Below are 19,360 nucleotides of genomic sequence, written 5' to 3' on the forward strand. Positions count from 1 at the left end.
CCATTGATTCTTGCGGTATTAGGGTTTATGGTTTCCGCTCAGCAAAAGGGGATTATGGTGCTAACTGCTGGGCGTAAATAACGGAAGAAATGGCGTGCAGCCCTGCAAAACTGACATGAATTGCGTGTGCCTGCATGGAAAGTTTGTGGGATAGCCTTTTATGTTCAGGCCCGGTAAAATTCTCTCTCAAACCTTCTTCGGCTCTGGTCGTTCAGCGAGATAAATAGTCCCACCTCGGAACATTACAAGCGTTACTACCGATTTATATAGCGAAATTTGGCAACAGCGTTCGCCGAGTTCGGTGGCGCGAACTTGTAACCCAGATGTTGAGGGGGCAAACTGCTGGGCCCGGTCGTGTCGGCCATTTACCCAATTACAAGAGGGGAGCAGTACAGCAGCTGGCGTTTGGGCTCGGTCGTGTCAGCCCTTCACCCAATTACAAGTGGGGAGATGTAGCTGTCTTTTTTTCCTCAATAGTGAAATTTAAGTGCAAACTGTCATTTTCTATGATAAGAGCATGTCTTTTTTTCCTCAATAGTGAAATTTAAGTGCAAACTGTCATTTTCTATGATAAGAGCATGTCTTTTTTTCCTCAATAGTGAAATTTAAGTGCAAACTGTCATTTTCTATGATAAGAGCATCTCCACCGGCAGCCCCCAAATAGGCGCCGACGATGTTTTGAATTAAAATCATAAATAAATGCATAGAAAATTGAATAAGAAATATTTGATTCCACAAACTAATACATAATTGGGAACGTGGTTTACATGAATATATAGTTTGGAATATGGTTTCCCATAAACTAATACATAGTTTCAACCATGGTTGACACAAAATATAAAACACTGCAAAGAAACTAAACCTAACTAGGGCGGTCATCGCAGGTTTCGTGTGTTCGCTGCCAAGAAAGAACACTCGAGGGCACACCCAGTCACCCAAACTGGAAAATCCAGCTGGCGAGGGTGCCCATGTTGGTTCTTTCGATGAAGACCATCCGAAAACATGCGAGCCCATATTCGTTGTGAAGAAACAACACTCGTCAGTCGTCCTCCTCGGCGCTGTCGACGTGGTAGTTCCGGCGGCAATGCGTGTCGTCGAACACGTTGACGATCATGTCCCTGTCGCCGAAGTAGGAGAACACGAGCACGAAGCCGGCTTGGAGGCTGTGGTGGCGCGCGAACTTCTCCCAGCAGATGTGGAGGTACATCTTGCCGCGCGCGTCGTAGATCACGTCCACGATCCACCGGTAGTAGCCGCACGAATCCTCCCGCAGATGCGGCGTGCCCGAGCGGTCGTCGCCGGCGACGAAGTCGGCGAAGGTGTCCGACAGCCTCTGGATGCCGCGTGGGTCGCCCTTGAGGACGAAGACGAACTCGAACAGCACGGGCCCCTCCTCGTCCATCTCCGACGATGAAGACGACCACGGCCACGACCTCAACCTCGGCCTCGACCAGACATGGCGTCGTCTTTTTAGATGGTGATGGCTAGGGTTGGGGAGAGAGGCGCCAGGGTGTGAGAGGAACGATGAGAGGCGGCCCTTTTATAGGCCGGAGGGAGGCGGGGGAGCGGGGGAGCGGTGGCGCTCATTAACGGCGGCACGAAGAGCAAGGCGCGCCCGACGGGACGGTTCGCTGCGCGTTTGCAGAAACTACACCGCCCCTGCGCCCCAATAACTCCCGCCACGATGTAGGCGGCGGTTAGGTTAAAATTGAATGAGCCACTGACGCGTCGGCCCCGCCACTCCCCGATGGCGTCGAGTTTTGGGATGTGTGGCTGACATGTGACTGCCAAGCCCAAAACATTCAGCCTCGCAAGGCACCGGCGCGCCCGATTCGCGCCCTTGGCGAAGGGGCCGGCACGGGGTTGCTGGCGATTCGTTTGGACTCCAAAATTGGCCGGCGCCGTATGAGGCGCACTTGCTCCCGGCCCCCAAAATGCTATCGGAGCCGGTATCGGGGCGCCGGTGGAGATGCTCTAAGCCACTAGTGGAGAAGAGGCCTTTGGACCCAAGCAAATGACCCACTGCTGAACCAAACCGGGTCCAATGCCCCCATTGGACCCGGTTCGTTTCTGCCCAGGACGACCCCACCCGCTGGCGCCTGTCCTGTAGCGGCCTTTGGACCCGGTTTGTCATACAAACCGGGACCAAAGGGTCCACCCGCAGGGCGCGGCAGGCCGTGTCGGCTGGGGAACCATTTAGTCCCGGTTTGTATGACAAACCGGGTCCAAAGGCCCCCCTCTGGCTATATAACCTTGCCCCTGCCCAAGTGTGAGCCACACTTAGCCATTTTTTCACTATCTTCACAAGAGGGTGTATTGCTCTCCTCTCTTCTTCACATGCACAAGAGGTGTTTGATGAAATGCTTAAGAGGATTTGCCACTTGAGTTTACACAAATCAAGCCACACTTAACTTGCTTTTTTCTTCTTCATCGAGGTTAACAACTTTATCCTTTTCATCTGCAATTGATAAAATGCATGTGTATATATACATCGTGATGTTCTGTAATGGTTTTGATCAGCTTAATTATATCATGCAGATGAATCGGCAATGGATGTACATTGACCGACGGTTTGACGAGTTCACTGCGGGCCTGGATAATTTTATGGCTGTGGCGGAGGCAAACAAACATGGTGGCTTCATGTATTGTCCATGTGTGGACTGCAAGAATACCGTAAATTACGCTCGCTCGAGTCTCATTCACAGCCACCTTCTGCGATCCGGTTTCATGCCCGATTACTATTGTTGGACCAAGCACGGAGAAAGAGGGGTTATGATGGAAGACAATGAAGAAGAGGAAGAGGATGATGACGGTTATCCCAATTTCCCTGAATACGATGATACTGCAGAAGGCAATGAAGACAATGAAGTAGAAGATCAAGAGGCACCGAGATGAGCTCATGATGATGATCTTGGCCGGGCCATTGCCGATGCAAGGAGAGAATGTGAAACCGAAAAGGAAAGGTTGGCCTTCGACAAGATGATAGAAGATCACAACAAATTGTTATACCCAACTTGCGAAGATGGCCATAAAAAGCTAGGCAAAGACACAGGAATTGTTGCAATGGAAGGCGAGAGAACGGTGTCACCGACTCGGGATTTGGAAAGTTGCTGACAATAATTAAGAGGAAGCTTCCAAGGGGTAACGAATTGCCCGCCAAGACGTACGAAGCGAAGAAGATTGTCTGCCCTCTAGGATTAGATGTGCAAAAGATACATGCATGCATTAATGACTGCATCCTCTACCGCGATGAGTACGAGAATTTGGATGCATGTCCGGTGTGCACTGCATTACGGTATAAGATCAGACGAGATGACCCTGGTGATGTTGAGGGCGAGCGCCCCAGGAAGAGGGTTCCTGCCAAGGTTATGTGGTATGCTCCTATAATACCACGGCTGAAACTCTTGTTCATAAATAATTAGCATTCTAGGTTGTTGCGATGGCACAAAGAAGATCGTAAGAAAGACGTGATGTTGAGGCACCCTGCTGATGGCTCCCAATGGAGAAAAATCGATAGAGAGTTCCCAAACTTTGCACAGGATGCAAGGAACTTACGGTTTGGTCTCGGTACGAGATGGCATGAATCCTTTTGGAGAGCAGAGCTGCAGCCATAGCACTGGCTTTGTGACTCTTTGTATATATAACCTTCCTCCTTGGTTGTGCATGAAGCGGAAGTTCATTATGATGCCGGTGCTCATACAAGGCCCGAAGCAACCGGGAACGACATTGATGTGTACCTGAAGCCATTAGTCGAAGAACTTCTACAGCTGTGGTCCCTAGCGGGTGTACGTGTGTGGGACGAGCACAAGCGGGAGGAATTTGACCTAAGAGCGATGCTTTTCGTAACCATCAATGACTCGGCCTGCTCTTGGTAACATTTCGGGACAGTCAAACAAGGGATACAATGCATGCACACACTGTTTACATGAGCTCGAAGGTGATTATTTGGAAAAAGGTCGGAAGGTCGTGCACAGGGCATCGTCGATTTCTTAGGCTTACCCATCCCGTAAGAAAGAAAGGCAAGCATTACAACGGTGAGGCTGATCACCGGAGGAAGCCTCCCCATCGTGATGGTGTTGATATATTTGGTATGGTCAAGGATCTAGATGTAATATTTGGAAAGGGTCTGGCGGACGGTCTGCATTCGAATGACGATGCCGGACACGCGCCCATGTGGAAGAAGAAATCTATATTTTGGGATCTACCCTATTGGGAAGTCTTAGAGGTCCGCTCTTCAATCGATGTGATGCACGTGACGAAGAATCTTTGCGTGAACCTGCTAGGCTTTACGGGTGTGTACGGGAAGACAAAAGATACACCGTAAGCACGGGAGGACCAGCAACGTTGGAAAGACCCCAAAAAGCTGCATGAGAGAGTTAAAGGACGTCATTTATCCAGCTACGCTCTTACAAAAGCGAGAGAAGGAAATATTTTTTGAATGTCTTAGCGGTATCAAGGTCCCGTCTGCTTCTCCTCCAATATAAAGGGAATAATAAATATGGAGAAGAAAACATTCCAGAACTTGAAGTCTCATGACCGTCACGTGATAATGACACGGTTGCTTCCGATTGCATTGAGGGGGCTTCTACCGGAAAATGTTCGATCGCCCATTGTGAAGCTATGTGCATTCCTCAATGCAATTTCTCGTAAGGTAATAAATCCAGAAATTCTACCGAGGTTGCGAGAATGATGTGGTCCAATGTCTCGTTAGTTTTGAGCTGGTGTTCCCACCATCCTTCTTCAATATTATGACACATCTCCTCGTTCACCTGGTCGATGAGATTTCCATTCTCGGTCCTGTGTTTCTACACAATATGTTCCCCTTCGAGAGGTTCATGGGAGTCTTGAAGAAATATGTTCATAACCGTGCTAGGCCGAAGGAAGCATCTCCAAGGGCTATGGAACAGAGGAGGTCATTGAATTCTGTGTTGACTTTATTCCCTGACCTTAAGCCGATTGGTGTTCCTGAATCGCGGCATGAAGGGAGACTAAGTGGAAAAGGCACGCTAGGAAGGAAATCAATGATATGTAGGGACGGGATTTCTTTGACTCAAGCACACTACACGGTCCTACAAAGTTCCACCTTGGTGGCTCCGTATATCGGTGACCACAAGAACTTTCTACGCTCCCAGAACCCGGGGCGATCGAACGATTGGATTAGACGTGAACACATGTCGACTTTCGGCGGTTGGTTGCAAAAACATCTCCCGAATAACGAACATATTGAAGATCGCTTGTACTTGCTGGCCCAGACACCATCTTCGACTGTAGTGACTTTTCAAGGGTACGAGATAAATGGGAATACATTTTACACGATCGCCCAAGATAAAAAGAGCACCAACCAAAACAGTGGTGTCCGCTTTGATGCAATAATGAATGAAGGCCCAAATGACACATATTATGGTTACATAGAGGATATATGGGAACTTGAGTATGGACCTTCTTTTAAGGTCCCTTTGTTTAGGTGCAAATGGGTCAACAAAACAGGAGGCGGGGTTCAGGTAGACAAGTTGTATGGAATGACAACAGTGGATCTCAACAATCTTGGGTATAGAGACGAACCATTCGTCCTAGCCAAGGATGTGGCCCAGGTTTTCTATGTGAAGGATATGTCTACCAAACCAAGAAAAAGAAAACATAAGGAAACAAATACATCAAACGATGAGCCAAAGCGCCACATAGTTCTTTCTGGAAAAAGAAACATCGTGGGAGTGGAGGACAAGACAGACATGTCAGAAGATTATAATCAGTTTGATGAAATTCCACCCTTCAGAGTGAACATTGATCCAAGCATCAAGTTAAATGATGAAGATGCTCCATGGTTACGGCCGAAGAAGATTAATTAAATGATGAAGATGCTCCATCATCAAGTTAATTGAAGAATGTTCATGGCACAAATGAGTATCTCAACATGGCAATCAATTTCCCATTTATTTTTGTGTAATCATGTAACTGTATGTAAGATATTAAAAGTGGAGATGCGCCACGGGAGATTTCCCAACCCTTTCCCCAACACTGTTAGATGAGATGTAGTCGTGCGCTACATGCTTTATCTCATCGAGCAGTGCGTCCACCCATGCGTTCTTATCCTGCCGACATCTTTAGTCCCGGTTGTACCCACCAGCCGGGACTAAAGGTTACCCACACGTCCTTATCCCACCGACAGTTTTGTTAGATGACACAAAAAAGGATCTTTAGTCCCGGTTGTACCCACCAGCCGGGACTAAAGGTTACCCACACGTCCTTATCCCACCGACAGTTTTTGGCGCCACTGCGTTCCCGCCTATTTTTCTTCCCGCGCTTTCCACTGCTTCCCGCCTCCGTCCTCCCGCCATTTTTTCACTATATATATGTTGGCTTGGCCTCCATTTACATATCACATCTAGACTCATATCTGCAAACCTCATCACCAGGTCACATGGCTTCCATCGTATCTCTAACCCTCCGGGAGGCGGAGGCGCTTTGCGCGTCGAACTACCCCTGCCCGCCGGGCTACCGCGTCCCTACCGGCTGGTTGCTGAGCGTCGGAGGGGTACCGGTCCCTCCTGTCCCTCTAGGTGTGGCGCGCGAGATGGCCATCACGAACCACTACTACTTCGAGCTCACGCCAGAGCAGCGGAGGAATCCCCAGTGGCATCCCGACTACAGCCCGACTTGGGAGAGCTTCTTCATCAATCGGCGTGAGAGGGCGCTCGCCAGGCACGAGGAGGGCGGCCCGCCTCCTTCGAACTTCAACGAGGCCGGCCGTCGGCTGTGGTGGCGCGACCGAACTCTCCAGGGCGTCATGGCCCACCGTGGCCCCCGCCTGCGCTACCCTCAGTCCCAGCCCACGCGTGCTCTCCCGCCGAGGTTTGACTACCGCGACCCCGATGCCAGCGACGATGATGATGGCGACTACGACGACTACAGTGGCGAGTACTATAGGGCTAGGCACGAGTATGACTGAATGACTCGAACAGTCGAATCTGGCCATGTATCTTAATTAATTTTCAGTTGAGCTAGGCACGAGTACTATAGGGCTAGGCACGAGTACTATCTGGCCATGTATCTTAATTAATTTTCAGTTGAGTTCTGTACTTTAATTCCACATGTAATCTGGCGGGAAACTTTTCTCATCATCGGCGTACGCCACAACGACTTTATTGAAAATACAATAAAATAGATAAACAACTAGTCTAGTCGATCTACTCGTCGTCGGAGGTTGTCTCGGTCCAAATGTCGTCCCACCGAGGGTCGTTGTCGGCCCAAGTTGTATTCGGGTTATCGAGCTCGAACACGGCGATGGCCCGACGATGGCGCCTGTTGGACCTGCGTTGTGCCCGGAGGTCAGCGAAGAACGCGGCGGTGTTGTCGACGTCGTTGGGGAACTGCGCCCTCCACTGGCGCATCAACTCCTCGTCGTGCTCGGCGATTGCGATCCGGCGCTGCACCTGGCGGTGGCGGCGACGGTCCTCGTCGTCGACGAGGCACGGCGTCGGCGCGAGGAACTCCGCCTCCTCTAGCGATTCGACGTCTGGGAAGTTCATGTCACACCGTGGCCGCCGAAATCGCCATGCGGCCGCGTCGTAAGCGCGCGCCGCCAGCTCCGGGGTGTTGTACGTGCCGAGGGTGAGCCGGAAGCCACCGGCACGCATCTCGGCGTAGAACCTACCGTTCGGCCGCGCTCGGACGCCACGGAAACCGGACGAGCCGCGACGGCGCGGCGGCATCCCGGCGACGAATGAACGGAGGCGACGGCGACGTGTGGTTCCGCGCGCACGCGGCGCTTTATAGCACAGCGACGCGGCAATTTTGGCGACAGGTGGCGCGGGGAAGCGGCGGGCGTGGCACGTGGAAGCGGCGGCGGCAGTGGCGCGGGAAGCGGCGGGCGTGGCACGTGGAAGCGGGATCTGCGTCGCACGGCGGTGGCGGCGGGCGTGGCACGTGGAAGCGGCGGTGACACGTGGCACGGGGAAGGGACACGTGTGGCGGTGGCGGTGGTGGGCAGTACACGGCGGTGGCCCGTACATGGCGGTGACGGTGCTGGCCAGGCGGTGGCGGTGGCGGTGGTGGGCAGTACACGGCGGTGCCGACGGTGGCCGATACACGGCGGTGGCGGTGGTGGGCGATACACGGCGGTGGCCCGTACATGGCGGTGGCAAGCGGGGCGAGGCACGTGGAAGCGGCGGCGACACGTGGCACGGGAAGGGACACGTGTGGCGGTGGCGGTGGCGGTGGTGGGCGATACAGCGGTGGCCCGTACATGGCGGTGACGGTGGTGGCCAGGCGGTGGCGGTGGCGGTGGTGGGCGATACACGGCGGTGCCGACGGTGGCCAGATACGGCGGTGGCGGTGGTGGGCAGGCGGTGGCGGACGATGGCCACTACAGCGGTGACGGTGGTGGCCAGGCGGTGGCGGTGGCGGTGGTGGGCAGTACACGGCGGTGCCGACGGTGGCCAGTACACGGCGGTGGCGGTGGTGGGCAGTACACGGCGGTGGCCCGTACATGGCGGTGACGGTGGTGGCCAGGCGGTGGCGGTGGCGGTGGTGGGCAGTACACGGCGGTGCCGACGGTGGCTTGATACAGCGGTGGCGGTGGTGGGCGGCGGTGGCGGCAGTGGCCACTACACGGCGGTGACGGTGGTGGCCAGCGGTGGCGATGGCGGTGGTGGGCGATACACGGCGGTGCCGACGGTGGCGATACACGGCGGTGGCGGTGGTGGCGGCGGTGGCAATGCTGGCCACTACACGGCGGTGACGGTGGTGGCCGTGCGGTGGCGGTGGCGGTGGTGGGCAGCACACGGCGGTGCCGACGGTGGCCGATACAGCGGTGGCGGTGGTGGGCAGGCGGTGGCGACGATGGCCACTACACGGCGGTGACGGTGGTGGCCAGTGCGGTGGCGGTGGCGGTGGTGGCGCAGACACGGCGGTGCCGACGGTGGCCGATACACGGCGGTGGCGGTGGTGGGCAGCGGTGGCGGCAGTGGCCACTACAGCGGTGACGGTGGTGGCGAGCGGTGGCGGTGGCGGTGGTGGGCAGTACACGGCGGTGCCGACGGTGGCCGATACACGGCGGTGGCGGTGGTGGGCAGGCGGTGGCGGTGGCGACAGTGGCCACTACACGGCGGTAGACGGTGGTGGCCGGGCGGTGGCGAAGTGCGGTGGCTTTTTCATTTGAAATAAGGCGGGAATGAAATTTTTAAAAAATTGGCCTTTGGACCCGGTTTGTATTAAAAACCGGGACTAAAGGCCTTTTTTTGCGCAAACGAAAAACGCAAAGAAAAAGGCCTTTAGTCCCGGTTTGTTTTACAAACCGGGTCCAAAGGGGTCTTTGGACCCGGTTTGTAAAACGCACCGGGTCCAAAGGGGGAAAGTATAAAAGAAAGGACTTCGTCTCGCGGCGATCAATCCCGCGAGACGAAGCGTTGAGCGCCGCCGGGCTGCCCAATCGCCGCGCCAGCCGCCGCTGCCGCCGCCGCGCCGCCGCTATCGCCGCCGCCCTCGCCGCGCCCGCCTCCGCCGCGCCCGCCTCCGCCGCCGCGCCATCGCCGCCGCCCTCCCGCCGCGCCCGCCTCGCCTCGCCGCGCACGTCGGCCGCCGCCTCCGCCACTCCTCCTCCTCGCCGTCCGCCGCCACCGCGCCCGCCTCCGCCGCGCCCGCCTCGCCGCGCCCGCCTCCGCCTCTCCTCGCCGTCCGCCGCCATCGCCGCCGCCGACCCCGCCGGCCGCCACCGCTCCTCTCCCTCCGCCGGTAAGCCTCCTCGATTCCGTTTTTTTTTTTTTTTTTTCATTTGTTAGATTATAGTGTAGTTAGTTTTACCCCGCAAAAAAATAAATAGTGTAGTTAGTTTTAGTGAAAATTTAGTTAAAATTAGTGTGTTAGTAAAATTAGTTAGTGTGTTAGTAAAATTAGTGTGTTAGTAAAATTATTAGTTAATGTGTTAGTGTGTTAGTAAAATTAGTTAGTGTGTTAGAAAAATTAGTGTTAGTAAAATTAGTTAGAGAAAAGTTAGAAAATTAGTTAGTTAGTGTTAGTAAAATTAGTTAGAAAAAAGTTAGTAAAATTAGTTAGAAAAAAGTTAGAAAATTAAGTTACAAAATAGATTCATTTGTGTCGGCGCCGCCCCCCGCGCGCGCCGACAACTTAGACCGTGGCGGTGCCGAGTCCGTAGCGATGCCGCCGCGACATAGACTTAGGGTCGCGAAATAGAGAAAGAGCGAGCGAGGAGGAGCGCCGAGTCCGTGGCGGTGCCGATCGCCGGCGCCTCGCCGACGCACCCATAACAGGGTCATTCAATTCCCGCTACCGCTCCCGCTGTCGTTCCCGACCCCCGATCCGGATCGATCGATCCGGGGTCGTGGAACGCGGCGTTAGTACAAAAGTAGTGAAGTTTTTTATTTAGCACAAGATCATGTTTTTTATTTATATTAGTACATATATGATTTGTTTTCGTAGCTACGATGCCGCCGCGACAGCGACAGCCGGCGGGCCGTGGTCCGACTCTCACCGAGGAGATGGAGCAGATGGGGGAGGTCCGGGACTGGGCTCTGCCGGGGTGGCACTGGGAGGTCTTAGCTTCCGGGTCGCGCACCTTGGTGCGGAATCCGGGTCCCGTTGTCGACCCGGATATTCTTTGGTGGAGGTCTTATGGGCCACGGTCGTTTCGAGAGGAGCCGGCCCCGCCGGAGGAGGTAGCTCAGCGCATTGAAGCGGAGGACCAGCACGTTCGCCGTTACATGTACGCGTTAGACAACATGTATAGGACCGGATGGAGCGTTATGCGGGGATCTCATGTTAGCTATGCTCCCGTTGTTGTTCCGTGGCTTTGGGGCACACCCGGCGCGGCTCGGGACGCGGTCGGCGCCCTCTAGGACCCGGTCTGCGCGGTTGAGTGGTTGTAGTAGTGATTGATATGTATTAGGGTTAAATAAACATGAACCCGATCTATGTATGCATGTAACTGCAGTATCTGCTTTCAGCACTATATTATCGATCCTTAGTTAAGAACTACACATATGTAACTCCATTTTCAGTTTTCTGCATTATCCTTAATTTGATCATATGATGGTTCCTATTTATAGCTTGCAGGTCGTTGTAGAAAGCATGGAGAGAGATGAAATTCAAGAAAATTTCATGGAGGAACTCATAGCAAACGGTACTCTGGATGATCGCGACGACGACGTTATTCCAGATGATGGCGGTGACGATGTCACCGCAACTTATTTGAATGACTCCGGTGAGGGAGCGGAGGATATTGAGGAAGAAGATCCTAGTGGCGCCGGTGAGGAACAAGATCATCATAATGGCTCCCGAACTGTAGTTATCACCGAGGTATATAAATTAATTAAGCCGCTGTTGATCGACTAGATGCATTAACTAATGAAATTGTACTGACTATGAACTATTTCTTTTTTAGCCCTCCGGATCGAGCACTTCTTACGTAAAGTCGAGGAAGCGAGGCCCGGCCAAATGTTGGATGACGGTGTTAGGCACGACATCACCCACATCGACAAGGATGGTAAACCGATTGCTCCAGAGAAAGGTGCAAAGGCATTTATAGCTCAATGCGGAGTGCTTGTTAGGGACCACGTCCCGATCACCGTTCGAGAATGGCACAAGCCGAAGGGACTAGTGCTGTCTGCAGAGGAAGAAGCTCAAGGTCTTTATATCGATGATGTAGCCAAAAACAGCATTATGAACAAGCTCATGGCACATTTCAACATAGTACCCGAAGAGGGGGGTGACGCTGAGAAGGCCAAGATGGAGCAGGCCCTCCGCGAGTTTGGCAAGAAGAAGATGGCCGAACTATTCAAGAGCCACAAGAAAAGATTGCGCCGCCTTATCAAGTTAAAGAAGACTCCGGACAGTGAGAAGGTAAAAAGTCACTGGGACGAATTCGTGAAGTACAGCACGGAGTCAGAAGAATTTTTGAGAAGGTCGGAAATAAATAAGGCAAATGCTGCGTTGAAGCTATATCACCAAATTCTGGGTCCAGGTGGATACAGGGCTAACCGTCCTAAGTGGGAGGCAGTGAGGCGGAACCGACCGATAAAGGGATCAGATTAGGGACACACGGGTGGATCGAACGGTGCAAGGAGTGGTTCTACGGGATTGGGGGAACGTTGGATCCGTAAACAGGGAAGTGCATCTATAAGAAAGCTCATCGAAGGTTCCCATTGATGCCCTGGAAAAGGCACATAGGGACGTGGAGGCGGGGTTGTTCCAGCCCGAAAGAGAGAACGATGAGCTGACACGCGCCCTTGGGAACAAAGAACACGGCGGACGAACACGAGGCACAGCAGGCTCCGTTCCGTGGAAGTATGGCTTTCTGCGGAAAGGAAGAGATTTCGATAAAAGCCATGAGAGGAGGAAGGCAAGGGAAACAGACCGCCTGGCTAACTTAGAGGAGGGTATGAGCACCATGCAAGCCCAATTAACCATGGTAACCCAAGTACTTACATCTCGGATGGCTCGGGGCAGGCTGTAGATCCCGCACCGCTCAATGCCATCGCCCGCTGCAATCTCAACCACACCGGAAAAGCAGCGTGGCTTCCTCTCGGCAGGTGGATAATGATGATGATGATGACCAGGTGGTCGAGCCTCCTCGCTACCCCCCCGTGGATGATCTCACTGAGAGCCGTCCTTGTGAGCTGCATGTTAAAGTTTTCAACCTATCCTTCAAGGCGGCGGTCGGCATCCTCTTACCTACAAGGTCTTACCATTGCCGTCCGGTCCAAGACGACTTTCTTTGTTGTGATGGTGGATGAAGTGTTGAGAGAGTATGAGGGGTTGGTGCTTGAGCACCCCGGTGAAGATGGGGAAATCAAAGAACTGGGAGAACCCCGTAGAACCACCGGGCACTGGCGGAAGGAGAACATTGTGTTTCCGGGTGAGAAGCCAACAAGCGGGCCACCTCCGCCTCCTCCGCCACCTCGCCTCCTCCGCGTGATGATTCTCCTCTCGCGCGATGATGATTCCCCTATCCATGACCAGTCTCCTCCGCGTGAAAATACTCCGCCGCCTCCTCCTCCTCGTCAGAGACTCCGCCGCTTCCACCTAAGCAAAAGAGGAAGCGGTCCGCGGCACCTCCTACAGCTCCGAAGAGATCATCAACTCCAATGAGGGAACAGACTCGAGTTGTTGCCACATGAGCAGATCGAAGAGCAAAAGGCGTTTCTTGCAACTGCGCCGAAGAAGATGTTTATTCCACCGCAGACAGTGAAGCACTTTGCCGAGACGAGAATGAAGAGACCTGAGCTAAGAGCTGATTATGACCGCTCTCTTGGACAGTCCTCTAAAGCGATGAAAGAAGCAAAAAAAGTCGCCCAGCTTGGACAGCAGGACATTCAGGCTGCACCCCACTTCATCGTGGAGCCATATCATGATCCAGAGATGGCATCGATGATCGAACGGGCGGCTAGAGCTCAGGGAGCATCAGTTGAGTACGAAGATTACTATCCAACGGCTCAAATGGTAAACAAGTATAGATACGGATCTGATCTCGTCAAACCTGGCGAGCTCGCGCGTCTAGGGACTCAGATGCGAAGGTTGCATGACTGGTACCTGAAAGCCTGTCGAAGAGGTGATCGCTACCTCACGGTGTATCTTAGAGATGAGCATTACTTCCGGGGGGAAGACGAGATAAACATTGACGTAGAAGAACTGTTTCAGTTATTCAATCAAGACGCCCTCGACAAAGCTGTCATCAGTTGCTACTGCCTGTAAGTGATTTATTTGTGTAATTAAGTTTGTAGCTCATTCATTTGCACTAACAATTATCCTCATTATATTCTTTGTGTACGCTATACATTTAATTATGCAGAATGAAGAAGCTGGAATACAAAAGAGGCAAGCTCCTACCGCTGGGGTTCATAGACCCAAACACAGTTCATGAAGTTACGGTTCGAGACTTCGCCAAGGACACAGAGGACAACATCGTAATGTTTTTAGAGAAGCAAGCAGACAAAGAGGATATATTCTTTCCCTACAACTTCAAGTGAGTGTTATATATAACATACATTATGCTTGTGCACCTTCCACTTTATTCTCGTAATCATTGAGCTATGCTTGTGCAGTTTCCATTTTATTCTCCTAATGATTGATCTTCACCTTGGAGTCGTAAACGTCATGGACTCGAAACGTAAAGAATATGCGGAATGGGCGGACATGGCTGCCATCCTCCAGAGGCAATCAATTTCGTATTGGCATCTTCATCTGCTCTAATTCGAAGATATCATCAACTAATCAATTACTCATTTACTCATTATTTTTTGCCGGGCAGGGCTTGGAAACGGTTCATCAATACTGTTCTGGGTGAATGGAAACCGGAGCTTACATTTAGAGATTACCCTGTAAGTAGTACTATATATATAGCTATGTCCGTGAAACTTTATATATGATATTTACTTTCAATACGATGCTTGATTATTAGTTTGATCGAACTATTTTTTCGTAAAGTGTATGAGGCAGGAAAAAGGGAATAACTTATGTGGATACTACGTCTGCACCTTCATGCGTGACATGTCCTGTCCCAAGGGTGGGGATCCCCAAATACACCACACTCGTGTACGATAACAAATTTTCACAATTAATCTTAATTAGTACCATCTATTGTATTGAGTTCCATTCATATATTGATCTCCTTTTTTAAATATAGATGACACGCCTGCGGGACACTCTCATAACAGCGGATCAAATAAAAGCAATTCAAGAGGAAATCGCGGGATTCTTTATTACCGAGGTCCTTACCCCAGGTGGAGAGCACTATCGGAAGATCGTGACGTTGGACGATATTCGTTCAGGAAAAGTTGTATTGTAAATATGCATGCATTACGTGTACTGTGTTGACTATGTCGTGTACTGTTGACGATGTCTATATATATTCATGACGATTTTTTGTGGTTTCTTGAATGATATATATATGCATTGCTGAAACTCTGCCGCGGCAAGGGAAACAGATCGCTTTCTCTGCCGCGGCAGAGAAACGCTGGTGCAGCCCAAATCGGTGCCGCGGGAGAGAAATAGCAATTCTCTGCGCGGCGAAACATAGGCCCGGTTCGTACCACGAACCGGGACCAAAGCCCTTCCACCGCGAGCTCCCTGGCCGCACCACGTGTCGAGGCCTTTAGGCCCGGTTTATCTTTGAACCGGGACTAAAGGGTACCCCCTTTAGTCCCGCCTAGTTGGTCCCGGTTCGGGAACCGGGTCTAAAGGCCCAAATGGACCGGGCCTATTGCCCCGTTTTCCACTAGTGAGCATCATCAGCAAGACTTTAGACTTTATCTATTTGGCGGTTGATGGATTGATATGTTACAATTTACCTTCTTAGCCGGTGCCGGGACTGAACTTCACATCCCGGTAAATCACGCGTCAACCAAAACTCATCAGCATGAACTACTCGAGGCTTGTTCAGGTCAGGCTTCTTGCAACCATGCGTCATGGTCCTTAGCCTAAAGTCCAGCAAGCCTATTTGCTGATGCCCAAAAAACTCGTTTCTTCTATTCCCAGTGAGTCACAAGGCAGAGCTGCAAAGGCATGCTGATGTAGTTGCTTATTATGCCAAAGATCTTTTAACACTCAACTTCTTGACCCAACAGCCCCTCTCTGCTGGACCGAGCAAAATGCCAAAGACCATGTTGTGAACACTGATCTGGCAATTGACAAGATCATTGACATGTTATGTATAACTCTCCCTAGTAAACTTAGTTGAAGAAAGAGGTTGATGTAAGGCCCAACAACCCCGATCTGCTGGACCGAGCAAAATGCCAAAGACCATGATGTGAACACTGATCTGGCAATTGCCAAGCTCATTGACGTGTTAAGTATAACTCTCCCCATTAAGCTTAGTTGAAGAAAGAGGTTGATGTAAGAACTTCTCTCACATTGAAATTCTATTGTGGAAGACAGGGAGGAAATTCTACTGTCGGGAATAACGTCTGAAACTCTTCCAATAACTGGATTCAAGATGAGAATATAAAGAGCATTAGCATTAGGGAATAAGAGATCATTAATGATACAGTTGAAGAACAAAGTATTGCTTAAGGACACTAGATAGAGGAGTTCTTGCTCTATCAATATCTGATTCATTTTATCAACATCACATGCATGCACCCAAAATGAGTCGTGCACCCCTGCAGCCAAAGCACATTGAGAAAAGGCGACATAAATTGCTTATGGACAAGCATCATAATCACAAGTAACGAAATCACAAAGCTTTTGAAGTCAACATCCAAAATCAACTTAATTTGCATTATGTATTTGCTATTTTGGTACATCAAAGAGATTGTAATCAGATTCTTTCACACTAGAAATATATCATATTCCCTCTGATCTTATTTAACTGACGTCATCTATGTGCGTACATAGGCTACTAACTTCTTGGGCTCGTGTCAATCTAATGCGATCGGAGGGATTATGTTCGTAGAAAGCTTAGATTCTAGCCAAAGTTGTCATTTGTGGGCCCTAAGGACACTTATTCTTGTTTTGGCATGAATAATAGGTAAAAAGGTGTGCTTGGGGGTTGTGGTCCCTTTTTTTAGCTAAAAACTTACACTTACCAATTTGCAAATACTGAGTATTTAGCACTACTGACACAACACTTAAACGAATAAGTTGCTGGTATTGCTACAGAGGATATATATGAAGAATTGGAAGTGGTGAAAATGTTAATATTTATACCAATCATTGGATACCAGCTAGTCAGAACAGGAAAATCTTAACCCCCCGCGGACAGGTGGTGCTCACAAAGGTTTCCGAACTGATTGACCCGATCTTAGACTCATGGGATTCAGAACTGCTTAAAACTCTGTTCGATGATATTGACATCAACCGAATTCTGGAGATACCATTAACTAACCAAGGATTTTATGATTTCATAGCCTGGAACTACAACAAGAATGGACGTTATTGGGTAAGGTCTGGCTACCATCTCCAATGGAAATTCTCTTTTGGTGCAAGGGTTGGGAAATTGGCTCTTCCTAGCTCTTCAGTGACGAATCATGTTTGGAAAGTGGTGTGGGGACTGAAGCTACCAAGTAAGATTTAAAAAAATTATGGTGATTACTTCATGGAATTATTCCCCTAAAGTCTATTTTGGCAATCGCCATATTGGCACTTCCGGCCAATGCCCAATATGCATGGAAGGAGCTAAAGATGTGTGGTGACCCTGCATACCACTGCAAGTTGTAGTATGCCAGTCGTTGATATAACATTCGCGAAGTACCAATCCGCAAATATTACATCCCTCAGAGTAGTACAACAGAAACATAGCTGGTCTCAAACTCATTCACATATTATTACAATCCATATATGTACATCAACTTGGAGCTCCTCTTGGGTCCATAGAGGTTTACTCCTAGGTTCGAGTTGAACCTTACTTAACTTACTTAATATAAGTCTTACTAAGTATACATTATTCGACTCGAGCAGCTAAATGCTAAAGTGTCCGTGATGCTCGACTACTACTATCACTACGGTGGTTCACACTTGTTGTCCTTCTGGAACCTCCCCGGTTCCGTAGACGATAAGGTAGTCAACCCCCTCTATCCCTCCAGAGAGGTCTGTCTCTTCGTAGCAGATCCCATCTGCTCCATCTGGTCCTTCGGTGGCTTCCTCAAGGTGATTTAGACAATCTAAGCAGGGGATTATAAGAGGTATGAGTACGAGCGTACTCAACAAGTTCATTATAGGAAAGTGGTGTTTAATGCACTAGCTACGACATTAGACCAGAAAGTCTAATACCAATGAAGTTTTTCATATTCATTTCTTCAAAATGTTGCATTTATTCAGAAGAACTATGTCCGTCAGCCTTCACCAACTTCATGGAGTTCCTTTCCGGCATCGTTCTCAGTTCCAAATCCCGGAACAAGGAGTGACATGTCACGATTCATTACACTCTGCAGAGGTGTGTTGCTTTACCCATAAGAGATCTTAACCTTGGTGCCAACCGGGCAGCTTTCCCATCCACAATTCCGTGGTGTGAGGCCCGGTATAAGGTCCTAACCAAATTATACTCCTTCGCGACCTCGCACACCCACCCTTTGTTGCAATTCCGACATTGGGTCCTCGCCGGTCAGCGTACCCCTATGGATACCTTCCGACCTCGACAACAACCAGGTTCTCGACCTGATTCCTTTGCCGGTCGTTGCAACCCCTCATAGACCGCATTACCGTGGGGAATTAGAATGGGATCCCCACCCTCAAATTGCTCTCGCAAGATACAACTGCTACGATAAGCGCATCCGTTGATGTAAGAGAGGAAGAAGTACAATTGACTACTCCGTCACACTCCAGATCTTATGGTTAACACGAGTCTTACGGCACAAGAATCACTGGACGACATTTGTTGTTAATCCTTGATGGATATAAACCCTTGCAATGGAACCTCCACCATACTCATACCATGGTTCCATTGACCACCACATAGTCATATTCATAGTTATGAAATTAACATCTTTGCTTTTAATGCAAGAGTGATAAGTATAGTACTTTGCAAGTAATTTGGTAAAATACTCAAAGTAACATGAGCAAGCGATGAACTTGCCTGGAGACTGCAAAGTATTGCAGTTGGATGGTGTGGACTGACCCTTGTCCTCTGTTTCTGAAAGATAGCATCATTTTTCGATAAGGGAAATGGTTAAAGATTCAAATATGCATGCTTTCCATTTTTAGGGTTTGGTTCCCCCCTTCCCGGTGTTTTGTTATTTCATGTCGGAGGTGTGGAATAAGAACATTTTATGATTACTCCCTAGGAGTGAAAATACTATCTTGGAATATTGCCAAGATGTTTTTAAGTCCAAAATAATTTATGGACTTATTTTATCATTAAAAATATGGAGTTTATTTTTAATGATTATTATTAATTCTTTATTCTTTGAATTTAATTATGGCTCAACTTTATTTGTCTATAAAATTCCATATCATATTTTATTATGATAGAGAATCAAAATTTAAGTGGTTTGCATATTTTTCTCTTTTTTTAGAGTTATATTTAATTTATAAAAAAGTTCCAAAGTTTCTATTTAAAAGCAATTTGGAATTGACCAAAATGTCCCTCGGGCCTACCTGTCAGGCAGCCCGAGCTGGTTAGGTTGGACCAGCCCATTGGGCTCGGTCCAACCGACCCAGTCGCGCTCGTCGCCTCCCCCTCGACCTAACCCTAGCCTCTCCTCGCTCCAGCGACTCTGTGGTCGCCGCCGCCGTCGCTGATTTATTCTGGCCGCCTCTGGCCATCTCCGGCGACGAGGTTGGTCGCATCAGGCTCGCCTCTCGATGGCGAACAAGATGGTCCGCACCGATTTTGCGGACTCGTCCTCACTCGCTCGTCCACGACCCCCCTGTGCAGGTAGGGTTATGGTGTCTGTCGCCGCCGCACGCTGGAGAT

At 50.2% G+C, this 19,360-nt stretch overlaps 1 long non-coding RNA gene across 1 annotated transcript; it reads left to right on the plus strand.

The window, feature by feature from the left end:
* Window positions 1-14,263: 14,263 nt before the first annotated feature.
* On the plus strand, window positions 14,264-14,803 carry LOC139832981 (uncharacterized). The gene is made up of 3 exons (XR_011747901.1): window positions 14,264-14,330; window positions 14,437-14,544; window positions 14,636-14,803. It is a non-coding gene; the product is annotated as an uncharacterized lncRNA (long non-coding RNA).
* Window positions 14,804-19,360: the final 4,557 nt, after the last annotated feature.

The sequence above is a fragment of the Lolium perenne genome, chromosome 7 (genome assembly GCF_019359855.2).
Source record: "Lolium perenne isolate Kyuss_39 chromosome 7, Kyuss_2.0, whole genome shotgun sequence".
In the NCBI taxonomy this organism is placed as follows: Eukaryota; Viridiplantae; Streptophyta; class Magnoliopsida; order Poales; family Poaceae; genus Lolium; species Lolium perenne.